Source organism: Lissotriton helveticus, chromosome 8 (assembly GCF_964261635.1).
Source record: "Lissotriton helveticus chromosome 8, aLisHel1.1, whole genome shotgun sequence".
NCBI classification, from domain to species: domain Eukaryota; kingdom Metazoa; phylum Chordata; class Amphibia; order Caudata; family Salamandridae; genus Lissotriton; species Lissotriton helveticus.
The window spans coordinates 161,280,623-161,293,533 of record NC_136069.1 but is presented as its reverse complement, the minus strand read 5'-3'; the positions used below and the strand labels follow the sequence as shown (position 1 = coordinate 161,293,533).

The 12,911-nt window shown below is 42.1% G+C and overlaps 1 protein-coding gene across 1 annotated transcript in view; it reads left to right on the top strand.

Annotated features, from left to right (window-relative positions):
• Positions 1 to 12,911, top strand: part of FAM3B (FAM3 metabolism regulating signaling molecule B) — a 269,994-nt gene that overhangs the window by 204,066 nt on the left and 53,017 nt on the right. The gene's annotated exons all lie outside the window — the stretch shown is intronic.

Here is a 12,911-nt window from a genome sequence, read left to right as displayed (position 1 = left end):
GTGGGTGATAGATGATGTGCAGAGAGCAGACAGGATTGCCCTTGCTAGTGACGTCAAGGCACAAGTATTCGCAGGACTGGAATGATGGGGAAATGGCTCTGTTTATTGAGATATTGTTACAATGAATGCAGGCGATACCTCCCCCCGATGATGTTGTAATTGGGTTGTACTAGAATGTCAATTATTGGTGCGGAGGATTCCTTTAGCCAGGTTTCAGTTAGCATTATCAGGTCTGGTTCATGTGTGAGGATGAGATCAGCTATGTCCGCTGCATGTCTAACCGCAGATCTGCAGTTTAGGAGAATACATTTGAGTTTGGGCGTGCTGATGGTTGAGGAGGGTTCCTGAGTGATCGGGATTCTTCTAAGGTTGCTGTTCGTGACGCCGCTAGAGTTAGGTTTAATGGTCGATTGGGGGGAATAGTAGGAATCAACGATGATGCAGGTGTGGGTGTCTTCATGTGGGTGGGTTCAAAAGTGCTCAACAGGGAGAGTAAATCACTCCCTGAAAGCGGATTGGTGCTTCTAATTGGTCTGGATGAGTTATTGTAGGAGGGGACTGAGGACCAGGTGGGACAATGGAGAGTTGTGTTAGTTGTGGGTTGGTGTGGAAGAGGTGTGGCGCCGCGGCCAGAGCGACTGACTCCGGAATCTGGGGATCACGGTTCGATCCCCGGCACCGGCGGCAGATTAGCCCAGCACCATGTGACTCTGGGCAATAGCTTGCTTAATCTTCCCGACGGCCCCCAGCGCCTAGAGACCCTAACGGGTGATTGTGCGCTTTACAAATGTGGATATTATTATTATTATTATTATTGTTCCTGGGCCAGTTAGTTTTGGGATTCTTATTGCTCTAGTTCCCCATGGTTGTCTCGCAAAACGATCATTGAGTGCTTAGAGTTCTTCTTTGATTTGATTCAAAGAGATGATGGTCTCATCTAGTCTGGATTTTTGTGCATGCCGGAGTGTGGTATGTAGTTGTGTTATGGGTGTGGCTATGGACGCATGCGTCGATATCTGGTCTGGTGTACGGTTGTTTGTATGTGTGAGTGTGGATGGGAGTGGTGCTGCGGGTGGGAGTGTGTGTGTTGGGTGGGCTGTGGGGTGCCTAACGAAGGGGAATGGGTCTGTGTTATGGGTGAGGATGTAGGCGCTGGGAGCTGGCCTGGAATGTGGTTTGGGACCAATGTGTGGGGGGAAGGTAGGGGTGCTGCAGGTGTGAGTGTGTGTAATAGATGGGCTGTGGGGGAGGATGGCTGGGATGAGGGTGTGGGAAAAGATGTGGATGACGGCGAGTGGGCTGTGGGAGTGGAAGGCTGGGATGTGGGTTTAGGAAGTAAGCTAGGGGCCAAGGTGATGATGGAGGGCCACGTGTTCTCTATGTCCACTAAGTGGGGTGTCGTAGTTTGGTCTAACAGCTGAAGTAAGGGTGGTGGACTAGCGTGAGGGGGGTGGTTAGTATGGGTGACGGTGTTTGGCCGGGTTGCGGAGGCGTGGATGTAAGTGAGGGGCGAGATGGTGTTAACCAAAGGGGGATATTTTATAGTGGTTAAGGGGTGTTTGGTGGTTACTGGGGGTTTGTGGGTAGCTTCAGTTGTGTTGGGTTGAGGGTTCGGTGTGATGGAATGACGTATGTTAGCGTAGAGGTGCAAAATGCCGCAGCCCGCCTGGTTCTTAGACTGCCCAGAAGATCAGCGTCTAAAGCCGCGCTCCAAGCCCTGCACTGGCTTCCGGTGAGAAGTAGGGTGGAATTTAAAGCGCTTTGCACCTGCCATCGTATTGTCAATTGCAAAAAACACAGTTGATGGACAGAATGTAGAACAATGTCATACATTCACCCCAGTACAAGGATCTGGGCCTAAATCCATCGTTTTTTTGCACTCCACACCACCCTGGGTTAGACACTGGCTATATGCAAATCAGCTCTGACCCTGTGCCTCATGGGAACAGTCCAGTCCGAACTATCAAGCCATGTCTTTCCCAGACCGGAATCAAGCATCCAAGGACCGGTTTCTGGCTAACAGCCTTCATCAGCCTGGATAGCTTGACTCCAGTGGTGTGGAGAGCCTGGGACTCACGTCTGAGCATCCCCAGCACACTCGGGGCTAAAATTGCAAAAAACACAGTTGATGGACAGAATGTAGAACAATGTCATACATTCACCCCAGTACAAGGATCTGGGCCTAAATCCATCGTTTTTTTGCACTCCACACCACCCTGGGTTAGACACTGGCTATATGCAAATCAGCTCTGACCCTGTGCCTCATGGGAACAGTCCAGTCCGAACTACCAAGCCATGTCTTTCCCAGACCGGAATCAAGCATCCAAGGACCGGTTTCTGGCTAACAGCCTTCATCAGCCTGGATAGCTTGACTCCAGTGGTGTGGAGAGCCTGGGACTCACGTCTGAGCATCCCCAGCACACTCGGGGTGAAAATTGCAAAAAACACAGTTGATGGACAGAATGTAGAACAATGTCATACATTCACCCCAGTACAAGGATCTGGGCCTAAATCCATCGTTTTTTTGCACTCCACACCACCCTGGGTTAGACACTGGCTATATGCAAATAAGCTCTGACCCTGTGCCTCATGGGAACAGTCCAATGAAGGCTGATAGCCAGAAACCGGTCCTTGGATGCTTGATTCCGGTCTGGGAAAGACATGGCTTGGTAGGTGTGCGTGCCCGTGAGCTCCATAATAAGCACAAGGTAGTTGGTGAGGTGTTGTATGTGTGTTTCTGTTAGCAGTCCGTGTTAAACTGTGTGAGGTCGGGCTTGGGGAGGTGGGGGCATGTATAAGGAGGTGAGTGGGTATGAGGGAGGTTGTCAGCTGTGGTAGTGGCTAGGTACTAAGGGGCATATTATCAAGAAAGGGTGTTACATTATCGCCGCTTTTATCGGCAGGAAACTGCCGATAAAGCGGCGATAATGTGCTTGATAATATGCTCTATGAATTCCAATCGAAGCCCATGTTAGATGTCTTCACATCTAACATGGGCTTCGATTGGAATTCATAGAGCATATTATCAAGCACATTATCGCGCTTTATCTGCAGTTTCCTGGTGATAAAAGCGGCGATAATGTAACGCCCGTTCTTGATAATATGCCCCTAAATTAGGTGTAGGTGAGGTATCAGGAGGTGGGTGGATATTAGGGGGGTGTCAGCTGTGGCAGTGGCTTAATGAGTAATGGGATATAAAGTTTGTTGGTGAAAAGACATTTTTACACAGGTTCTTTGTTTTGAGCATTTATTACAAAGTAGATATTGTGGCAGCTGTCGAGGGAATGTGGTGGTAGTTGCCTAATATGCTGTGAAACTTCTCCCAGATTCATATTTTAGCGAGTGAGGTGTTGAAATGATAATACGCATAGAAAACCCTCAACATAGATGTCACAGGATAGGAAAGAAATAACCCTTCACTTTGTGTGGGGTAAGATAAAGGCCACTGGAATTATGCTGCAGAGGAGAAAAGAAATATGCAGGAAGATTGACTAAATGATGTGCTAGAAAGGGCTAATTATATGGCATAGTTTGGCACATTTTGTGGTATATTACTTCACTGTTTAGTCCTTTGTACACGTTACCACTGTCTGGGGAAAGTTTTCACACATTACTATCAGTTATCACCTAAATTCAACCAGCAGAAACTGAAGGTGAACATTAAACCTTTGCAAATGACCTGCTAATGCTCGGGAACAAGTGGCAACATCGTTAGTAATAGTTTATCTGTTTGAGCTAGAAGCAAGGCATTTTTGTTAAAAACTTGCAAATTATGCAGCAGATGATGGATTGGGTGGCAAATTCATAGTTGTGCTAAAACAGAGCACGAGAATCCTGTAATCCCAGTGGCCCTGGGTAAATCTAACCAGAAAGATTTTCCTTTCGTGACCTCAACATTGAAAAGTAAAAAATATTTGAGAAAACAACACACCAGTGCAAGGAAGCTACTAACCGTGTCGCAGGTATGCGTCTAAGCCAGTGTGCGTTTACAATATCTTTTTCCTACTAGAATTTACACTAGCAGCTGCACTGCCCGCCGAGCAGTTTGTGAGTGCAAAATATACTTTGAAACAATTCACAAATTGTGCAATAATCAACTAAGAAAAGGAGTAAAGTGAAGCTGCTTGACAGAAAAAAAGGATACATTTAGAGAAGGATGGTATTGTGTTGTTAAGTATTTTTTGATCAAATACTCTTTTCAAATGTTCTTAAAGTTTGTCCTCTGTTTTGCTGGTGATCTGTATTTCACGGTAACCATTAAATGTTTTTATATACTGTTTGTTTTATTACTATAGCGCCACAAGCCATAATGCAGCTTCCAGGTGCTGAATTGTTTAAGACAAAGAAAGACAGATTTGAATGCAGTCATCATTTAGCACAGTAATGTAAAATATTACAAATGCAAACTAGCAGTATAAAAGTAGACAGTAGTACGTTTCATTTAGTAATAAAACGACACACAAACAAGAACATCAACGCTGGTTATCAGAAGTTAGCTGGCTGCCAGAAATATGATCCTGATGTTTTGGAACTCACACAAAGAGGCGAAGATAGAGCACCAGGCTGAATCAATGTCCAGGTGTCTATGCCGGCAAGTGTGTAATATGCATGTTAGAATATGAACTACACGCTTGAACTGTTTCTGATTTGGAGCAATAACGAGTAATTGTGAATCTGTATATATTGTACCACACTTTCCTAGGTGTTCGTGTTCACTGATTTTTATAACTTGTATGAGGGCAGCTTGAGTAAAATATATGTGCTTTGGTCATATCACCAGTACAGATATATATCTTGAACCCATATTTCAATATGTGACAGCATAATTTAATTCATGGCTTGTGTGTGATGTAATCCAGGAAACAGTAGTGGTAGTAGATAGGAGATTTATTGAAGGATAACAGCTTGTACATCCACAATCTTCAGGAGACAGACTTGCACTCAGTAACTCCCACATATAGAATGTAGAACCAGAAAAGAGTCATAACAATTCTAGAAAGACAGGAGGAAGGAATACAACACACCTTCCCCCTTTTGAAAAATAAAAATAATTTAAAAAAACAAATTAATGAACAAAATCACGCAATTTGATAGGAGAATATTTAACACGAACACTTCTCCTTAAAGCCTCATTGCCAGATTGTTCAACGACACGTCCAGAGACTTCATAATCAGCATTCACATTAGAATCATTTAGAGTACCACAATCATTGATGGGTAAATTGACATCACTAAATTGCGAATCAACATTCTCAGTTTGAGGTAAATTTACAATCTGTGGTAAATTGACAATCTCTGTTTGTGGCTCACACCCAAAAGTGTCTAATAAGGCTGAAAAAGTTACATCATTTTCAACATTTAAGTTTGACTGCAAAGATGGACTGGCATTTGAGCTTGACTGCGAAATAGTCTTAGGATCCAAGATTTTACACAAAGAAATCCTTCTAAAGTTCCAGACCTTACCACCTTCAACTCTTACAGCCTTAGTGAAAACCTCAGTAACTTTGCACGGGTCAGACCATTTATTCCATTTATTGCCAAAAGTTCTACCAAATTTTACTCGCACAAAATCACCCACTTTAATCTTTGAACTATGTGTGACAGAACCAGAAGAATTCCTTTTCATCCTTTCCTGATATGCTAACACCCTGTCTTTGACTTTGAAAGGATCAAAAGAATGCTCGCAAGAGATTTTACTTTTCATCCACCAAGGTAAAAGTTTAGAGCCTGGCTTCCTGCCTCTTAACATCTCAAAAGGAGACAAACACGTAACAGAATTGGGGGAAACACGATAAGACAATAAAGAGGCACGTAATGCTTCTCTCCAATTTAAATTGCTCTTAACAGCAAGTTGGATGGACTCCTTTATCACTCTATTAAACGTTCTGTTTGACCATTGGCCTGTGGGTTATAATTTGACACTCTTTTGTGTACAATACCACATCTTTCAAGGAAAGAAGAAAATTCTTTGCTAATAAACTGTGGACCATTATCTGAAACAATTTCAGCAGGAATGCCCTCTCTACAAAACACTTCATCCACAAATTCCACGACTTGAGTAGAACCTATTTTATCCACAACCTTTAACTCTGGCCATTTGGAAAAGTAGTCAATTAAAACCAAAATAAACAAGTCTTTGTTAGGTGACAAATCAAGAGGACCAACAATATCCACTCCCAATTTTTCCAAGGAGATGTAACAAATTCAATGGGCGAAACACCAACAGTCAGAGGTTTCACAGACTTATCACTCAAAGGACAAGGTAAACAAGAACTGACCCATTTATCGATCATATTATCAATACCTGGCCACCAGTAGAATTCACGAATACGCCTTTTGGTACTGGACATGCCCATGTGGCCTTCATGAGCCATTGAAATGATTTTCTTCCGTAAATCACAAGGAGGAACTATCACCTCTAGTTACAAAACCCTGGTCAAACATGATTTCATCCTTTATCATATAAAAAGACAGAACATCGCCTGATAATTTCCGTTCCTCGGGCCAACCATGTTGTAAGTACGTCACTACATTGGATAAACCAGAATCCTTAAACATGGCATTTCTCCAGTCAACTTCTGAAATAGTTCCAGACAACTTGTTGTTACCTTCACCGTTGACATCACCAATGGAAAATATAACATCAAAATCACTATGAACACTGGAAACTTGCGAATCTAAAGGCAACCTAGACATGCAATCGGCATGTACATTCAAACGGCCAGGAACATATTCCACTACACACTGGAATTCCTGCAGTTTCGCAGCCAATCGTGCCAAACGCGCTGTTAGAGTCCTCCCACCACCAGCCGCTAGCATGTTGATTAGAGGCTTGTGGTCGGTTCGTAAACGAAATTTAGTTCCCCAAAGAAACTGTCTGAAATGTTCAACGGCCCAAGTGCAGGCCAACAATTCTTTCTCAATAGAGGAATAATTATACTCCGCACCATGGAGAGTTCTCGAGGCATAGGAAACAACATACTCCTCACACCTATTTTTTTGCATTAATACAGAACCTAAACCTACATTGCTTGCATCCACACATACAATACATTCTTTACCTAACTCAAAGGGTCTCACAAATGGAGCGTTAAGAATCTCCTTTTTCAGTAGATCAAAAGCAAATTGTTGTTCAACAGTCCATGAAAACTTTGCATATTTTTTTAACAGTAATCTCAACGAATGTACTTTTGATGAATAATCTTGTACAAATTTACTGTAAAATTCGGTAAGTCCTAAGAAAGACACAAGTTGTTCTTTACTAGAAGGTGCAGGAGCCTTAAGTATACTTTGGATATGATTGAGCTTAGGCTTAATACCTTGGGAAGAGATCTCGTGTCCAAGATATTCCACTTTACTCTGTCTAAACTTGCACTTTGAGAATTTTAAAGTTAAACCTTTGTTTTGAATCTGTTTTAGCACAGAGTTTACATTTCTGTCATGATCTTCAAAATTCTTCCCAAAAATTTAAATATCGTCCTGAAAAGCTATAGCTCCCTCACAACCCTCAAGAACCTCTTTCATGAGTCTTTGAAAGACTGAAGCTGCACTGGCTAAACCAAAAGGCATGCGACAGAATTGAAACATACCTTCTGGTGTTATGAAGGTAGTAAAAAACTTAGACTCTTCATGCAAAAGTACCTGATGGTAAGCACTTGCCAAATCTACAGTAGAGAATACACATGCACCTGAGAGGGTAGAAATCAACTCATGTATGTTGGGTAGAGGATGCCTATCAACCCAAATCTCTTGGTTCAAACTCCGAAGGTCAACACATAGCCGAAGTTCGCCATTGCTTTTAATGGATAAAACCACTGGCGAAACCCAAGGAGAAGATTCAACAGGTTCCACTATCTTCCTGGCCACAAGATCAGATAAGATAACTTTTAGTTTATCACGATACGCTAGTGGCACATTTCTAACTCTGTGCCTCACAGGAATAGCTCCTTCCTTAAGAATAATGCGATGTTTGAAATTCTCGAATTTACCTAACTTGTCGGTGAAAATGGCAGGAAACTTTTCTTTAATACAATTGGTAAACTTATCAGCTTCTGGAGATACAACATACACAGGATGTGATGCATTGGGGTCAAGTTTAATACCTAACTCATGCTGATGAGGCCAACTCAGAATGGAAGCACCGTTCGTAGCGACATAAACTTTGCCTTCAATACTCCTACCTTTAAATGTGATGTTAGCCCACATGAAACCAACCAAGTCAATTTTATGACCAGTGTAACCACCGGGTTGTACATCTGGTGGTAATAGCTTCAAAGAACCCCAAAATTTATTAAAAATATCCATACCTATAATACTATACCATGCACACGAATCAATGAGCATGGAAATTTCATTGCCATCAATCAAGATTATATCTTTAGGAAAACCTTTGCATTTGGTGTCACCAACACACAACAAACTGTTAATTCCAAGACTGTCAATGGGAATAGGATCAGATTCATCATCTGTCAATAAATTCACTTTTTGAGTAGACCTACACATTTTGCTAAAATGACCTGAACGTTTGCATTTAATGCATATTTTGTTCCAAGCAGGACAACCTCTGTAGCTCCCTACATGGTCGACACCTCCACACCTGTAACAAACTATTTGATTTCTCCTTTCAAAAGGTTTAATATCCCTTCTAAAATTCTCCCTTTGTTTATTAGGAATAAACTGTGATTTATTGGGAACAAACTGCGTTTTTCTTTGGTTGTAAAATTCTTTTACTACTGAAACTTCAGGAATCACTACCTTGTTTTTGCTTTCCTGACCTCTGATCTCGCTTACAAACAGTTCAAACTGTTCGATGCCTTTAGCAATGTTTAATACAGCCTTAAGAGTAGTTTCAGTTCCCATCCATAAACGTTCTTGTATTTTTCTACTCTTAGTTCTCATCATAATTTGATCTCTGAGAACCTGTTCAAAATTAATTGTTTCAAAGGCACAGGAACCAGCGAGAGTTCGTAACGCAGCTACATAGTTCTCAATTGATTCATCTTCTTTTTGTGCACGGGAATAACATTTAAAACGTTCCATGACAGTATTTATCTTCCTTCCAAATCTAGTACCCAATTGTTTAACAACAACATCAAATACATTTAGATCACCCGCACCTTCAATAGGAGGTACATTTTCTAATTCTTTAAGACCAGCACCACCTAAACAGTTTTTCAATAGCGCTAATTTCCTTGTAGGAAACCATAGATCCCATTCCATTTTGGGATCACCAGCTATAGGTAGGAAATGTGCAGGAGAAACAATGTTGTTAGACATAGTAGGAAGTACGTTGAAATATTGTATGATAAAATGTAAAAGAAGACACTTAAAATAGATACATTATACACATATGAGTAATAAAATAAATAAACCAAAATAAAAAAGGTAGTCACCGATGTCTATCTTAGTTAAACCACAATCCACAGAAGTACTTTTTATTTGTTGTGCTGAAATCATGTGGCGTGAGTTTGTTGATGTAGAAATCTTTCTTGGTTATAGCACAATCCAATCCACAGAAAATGCTTCTTTTTTATTTTTTATTTGCTGGCGTAGAAATCGCGATGTATTTGCTGGCGTAGAGATCACGATGCAAAATGTCAAATGTTGAGGTTCATAAAGCCGCCGCTGCCGTGCGGATCGGCGATGTGAAGCGTCGTCAAGGTGATTCAAAATGGCGGACACACGATGACGTAGGATGCTGCGTGATGCGTGCTAAAGAGTCAAAGTTCGGTGTAAGCGTAAAAGACTCACGGATCGAAGACGGAGATCAGAATGGAGATTCTGAGCGTGTGGGCTCACGCGATGCCAGTAATTCGAATGTACACGCGAAGCCAGTAATTCAAATGTACACCACTCGGGAGGAGAAGTACTGGAAATAAGGTGAAGGCAATTTCCAAAATAATTATAACGATTACTTAACAAGAAATGTTGGAATTTCCATATTATTTAGTAAAAAGACGATGTTGGTAAAAATGAGGAAAGTTAAAGCATGAATAACATTCAAAGGTTATAAAATCATGAAAATTCAGCCGCTGGTGCAATCAAAGCACATCCATACATAAAAATTCAGGCGCAGGTGCAATCAATATAAATACCTTTAGGTATGCGTGAACGCTGTTTTCAATCCTTTCTCCAAGTATCCACTTCTTTTAAAGTAAAAAAAATGAAAAGGTGGTGTTCTCAAAGTATCCCAAAACTTCGCCAAAATTATGATGTAATCCAGGAAACAGTAGTGGTAGTAGATAGGAGATTTATTGAAGGATAACAGCTTTTACATCCACAATCTTCAGGAGACAGACTTGCACTCACTAACTCCCACATATAGAATGTAGAACCAGAAAAGAGTCATAACAATTCTAGAAGGACAGGAGGAAGGAATACAACATGTTGCACATCTATCCAGCCCAGGGTTTTAAAATAAACTTTTTAAAAAGGCATTTTATCTTTGCAATCAGTTTTTTAAATCTTAATTGGTCTATTATGTCCGTTTTGGTCTCCTCTCCCTCTTAGTGTCCCGCCTACAGCATTCATGTTCTGTGAACTGATGTTTGCAGACTGAGGGGCTGTTTAGAAGTCAGGCGGAGAGGGATTACCTCGTGGAATTTCCCTCCGCCTAATTCCAGTCGGACTGGTTTTACAACACCCGTTTTTGTTGGTTGTGGGAGAACCTGAACTGATGTTTTTTCTACTGGTATTTTTGGATTGAAAAATTGCCTGAGACTGTCTGCAGCAGCAGCCAAACCCCATTCCACAATTTTAAATCCTGATGGAGGCCTGCCAGGAAACACCTTCCCCTTCCCTCCACTACTCTACCCCTTCACTGTCATCCTCCACCCTACAGAGAGCTCCCCACAGACATATGGTAGATGGATGCCTTAAACCCCTTGGAATTTGAATTCTGTGTGTTTTTTTTTTGATTGGATAAATCGGCTCCCGGGTTTAACTTGGAAGTGAAAGGTACTGGGGCAAATTTACCGTGCCTCCAGTACATTGCAATTTGTAATCCGCCTCGGAATAAATTAATTGTATACCTACTATGCAATGGCATACCGGATTTGTAGCGCTCTTCTGCCACCTTGTGACATTTTATTGTGACGCATTTTTTCTGCACTGGGTCTGTTGAAATGCATTTTCATGCCAATCCTCTCAGAAGTGGAGTATTTATACTTCAAACTTCAAGGCCTTCCAGACAGCATGTCTGGCAAAACAAGGTATACACTGGGTCAGCCCAACCCCGTACTACACGCCAGTATGGCTAGATCTAGAGAGAGACATCCTGGGGGGGGGCCAATCCAGTAGCAATACTCACAGCCAATAAGCATCCAGAGGCGAACAACGCAGTGCTCAAAAACACAAAGACGGCACTCCTAAGAGTAGACAGGGAAATGGAACGAAGCATCAAAGGGTCAAAATGGGAGTCTATCTGGTACAACTCAAAGATTACTTACAAAGGCAAGGCACTAACAAACATCGAGTGGTACGAGAGAGGCATCACTATACCTGCTCAGCTAGAAAAAGACAATGCTCCGCCCACATTTGAGATGCTCAAAAACACTCACAGCCTTCCAAACATCGAATTCTACGAATTTCTTACAATCAAAGCAGCTATAGCCAGGGCAAACCTCTCCAATGCCACTCCCTCCGTCATAAAATACACGCAAAACCTAAACAAGATAGGCCACCAAACAGCTCACCTATACAGACTCATTTGCCCACGCACGTCAACAATAAATACAAAAACAATGTCTTTCTGGGAAACAAAACACAACAGAACCTTTAGCGAAGAGGAGAAATCCAAGCTCTGGATCTCAGCGTCCAAGAATAAAGTAGCCCCCCAACTAGCACAACAAAGTTCTGGCTACTACACAGACTGTTTTGGACGCCTGCCCGACTAGCTAAAGCGGGTGCCACCGAATCCGGCAAGTGCTGGAACTGCCACAGGGAGAAAGGGGATCTGACACACATAATATACGAATGCCCCAAGGTCAAGGGCTTTTGGAACAAAGTGTATAACTTCATTAACACAATAGTGGGAGGGAACATACAACTAAGCCTAGAAGGAGTAGGCACAGCCTTACTAGCCCCTGACCTGATGTCCAAAGAAGATAGGGATCTAGTGGACCTCCTCCTCACAGCAGCTGTCAAGACTATACTAGCGAACTGGAAGGACACTGGGAAAGCAACCTTTAAGAGGTGGTTCAACTGGTTTACCTTCCTAAGAGGCGCAGATAACATCGCCGCAAAACACTCAGCGAGCCATACAGCCAAAGTAGGAATGTGGGCCGCCCTAGATTTGCACCTCGGAACCCACGATCAACCCCAGTAGACCTCCAAGAGCTCCACAGGAAGCACAAAACCCCCACCCCGCCCCCATTTTCTTCTCTTCTCTTATTTCCTTCTCTCCCTCTCTCTTGAGGGCCAACTACCCAGCCAAGCGATCGACAATCAATGTCACTACTGTACTGTATTGTAATATACTTTTTTTTTCTTCAATAAAATACTTTGAAATAAAAAAAGAACTGGAGTATTTATTGATGAAACACTTTTATGCGTTGGAGGCAATTTCAAGTACACATGGCACATTATGTTGACAGTTAATTTTATTATTTATTGAAGAGCGGCATATGAAGCGTGCAGACCTAGCAGTAGAGGGTAGCTAGGTCAGTTAAGTGCCTAGAAGAACACGTTTAAAGACTGCACACATGTTGGCCATACGAAGGCCCTGAGGTGCAGGGAGATTAATTGTGAAGTACATCGTTGGTAAATACTTTAAACATGTATGTTATGGAACATTGGAACGCTTCTTTCTTTCAATGTTAAAATCAAGGCGCAGCAATGGTAAATCTAGAGGCCTGCAAATGAATACAGTTTGTCTTGGATAGTACCCAAGTCTGGCCTTGCCTGGAATAAAA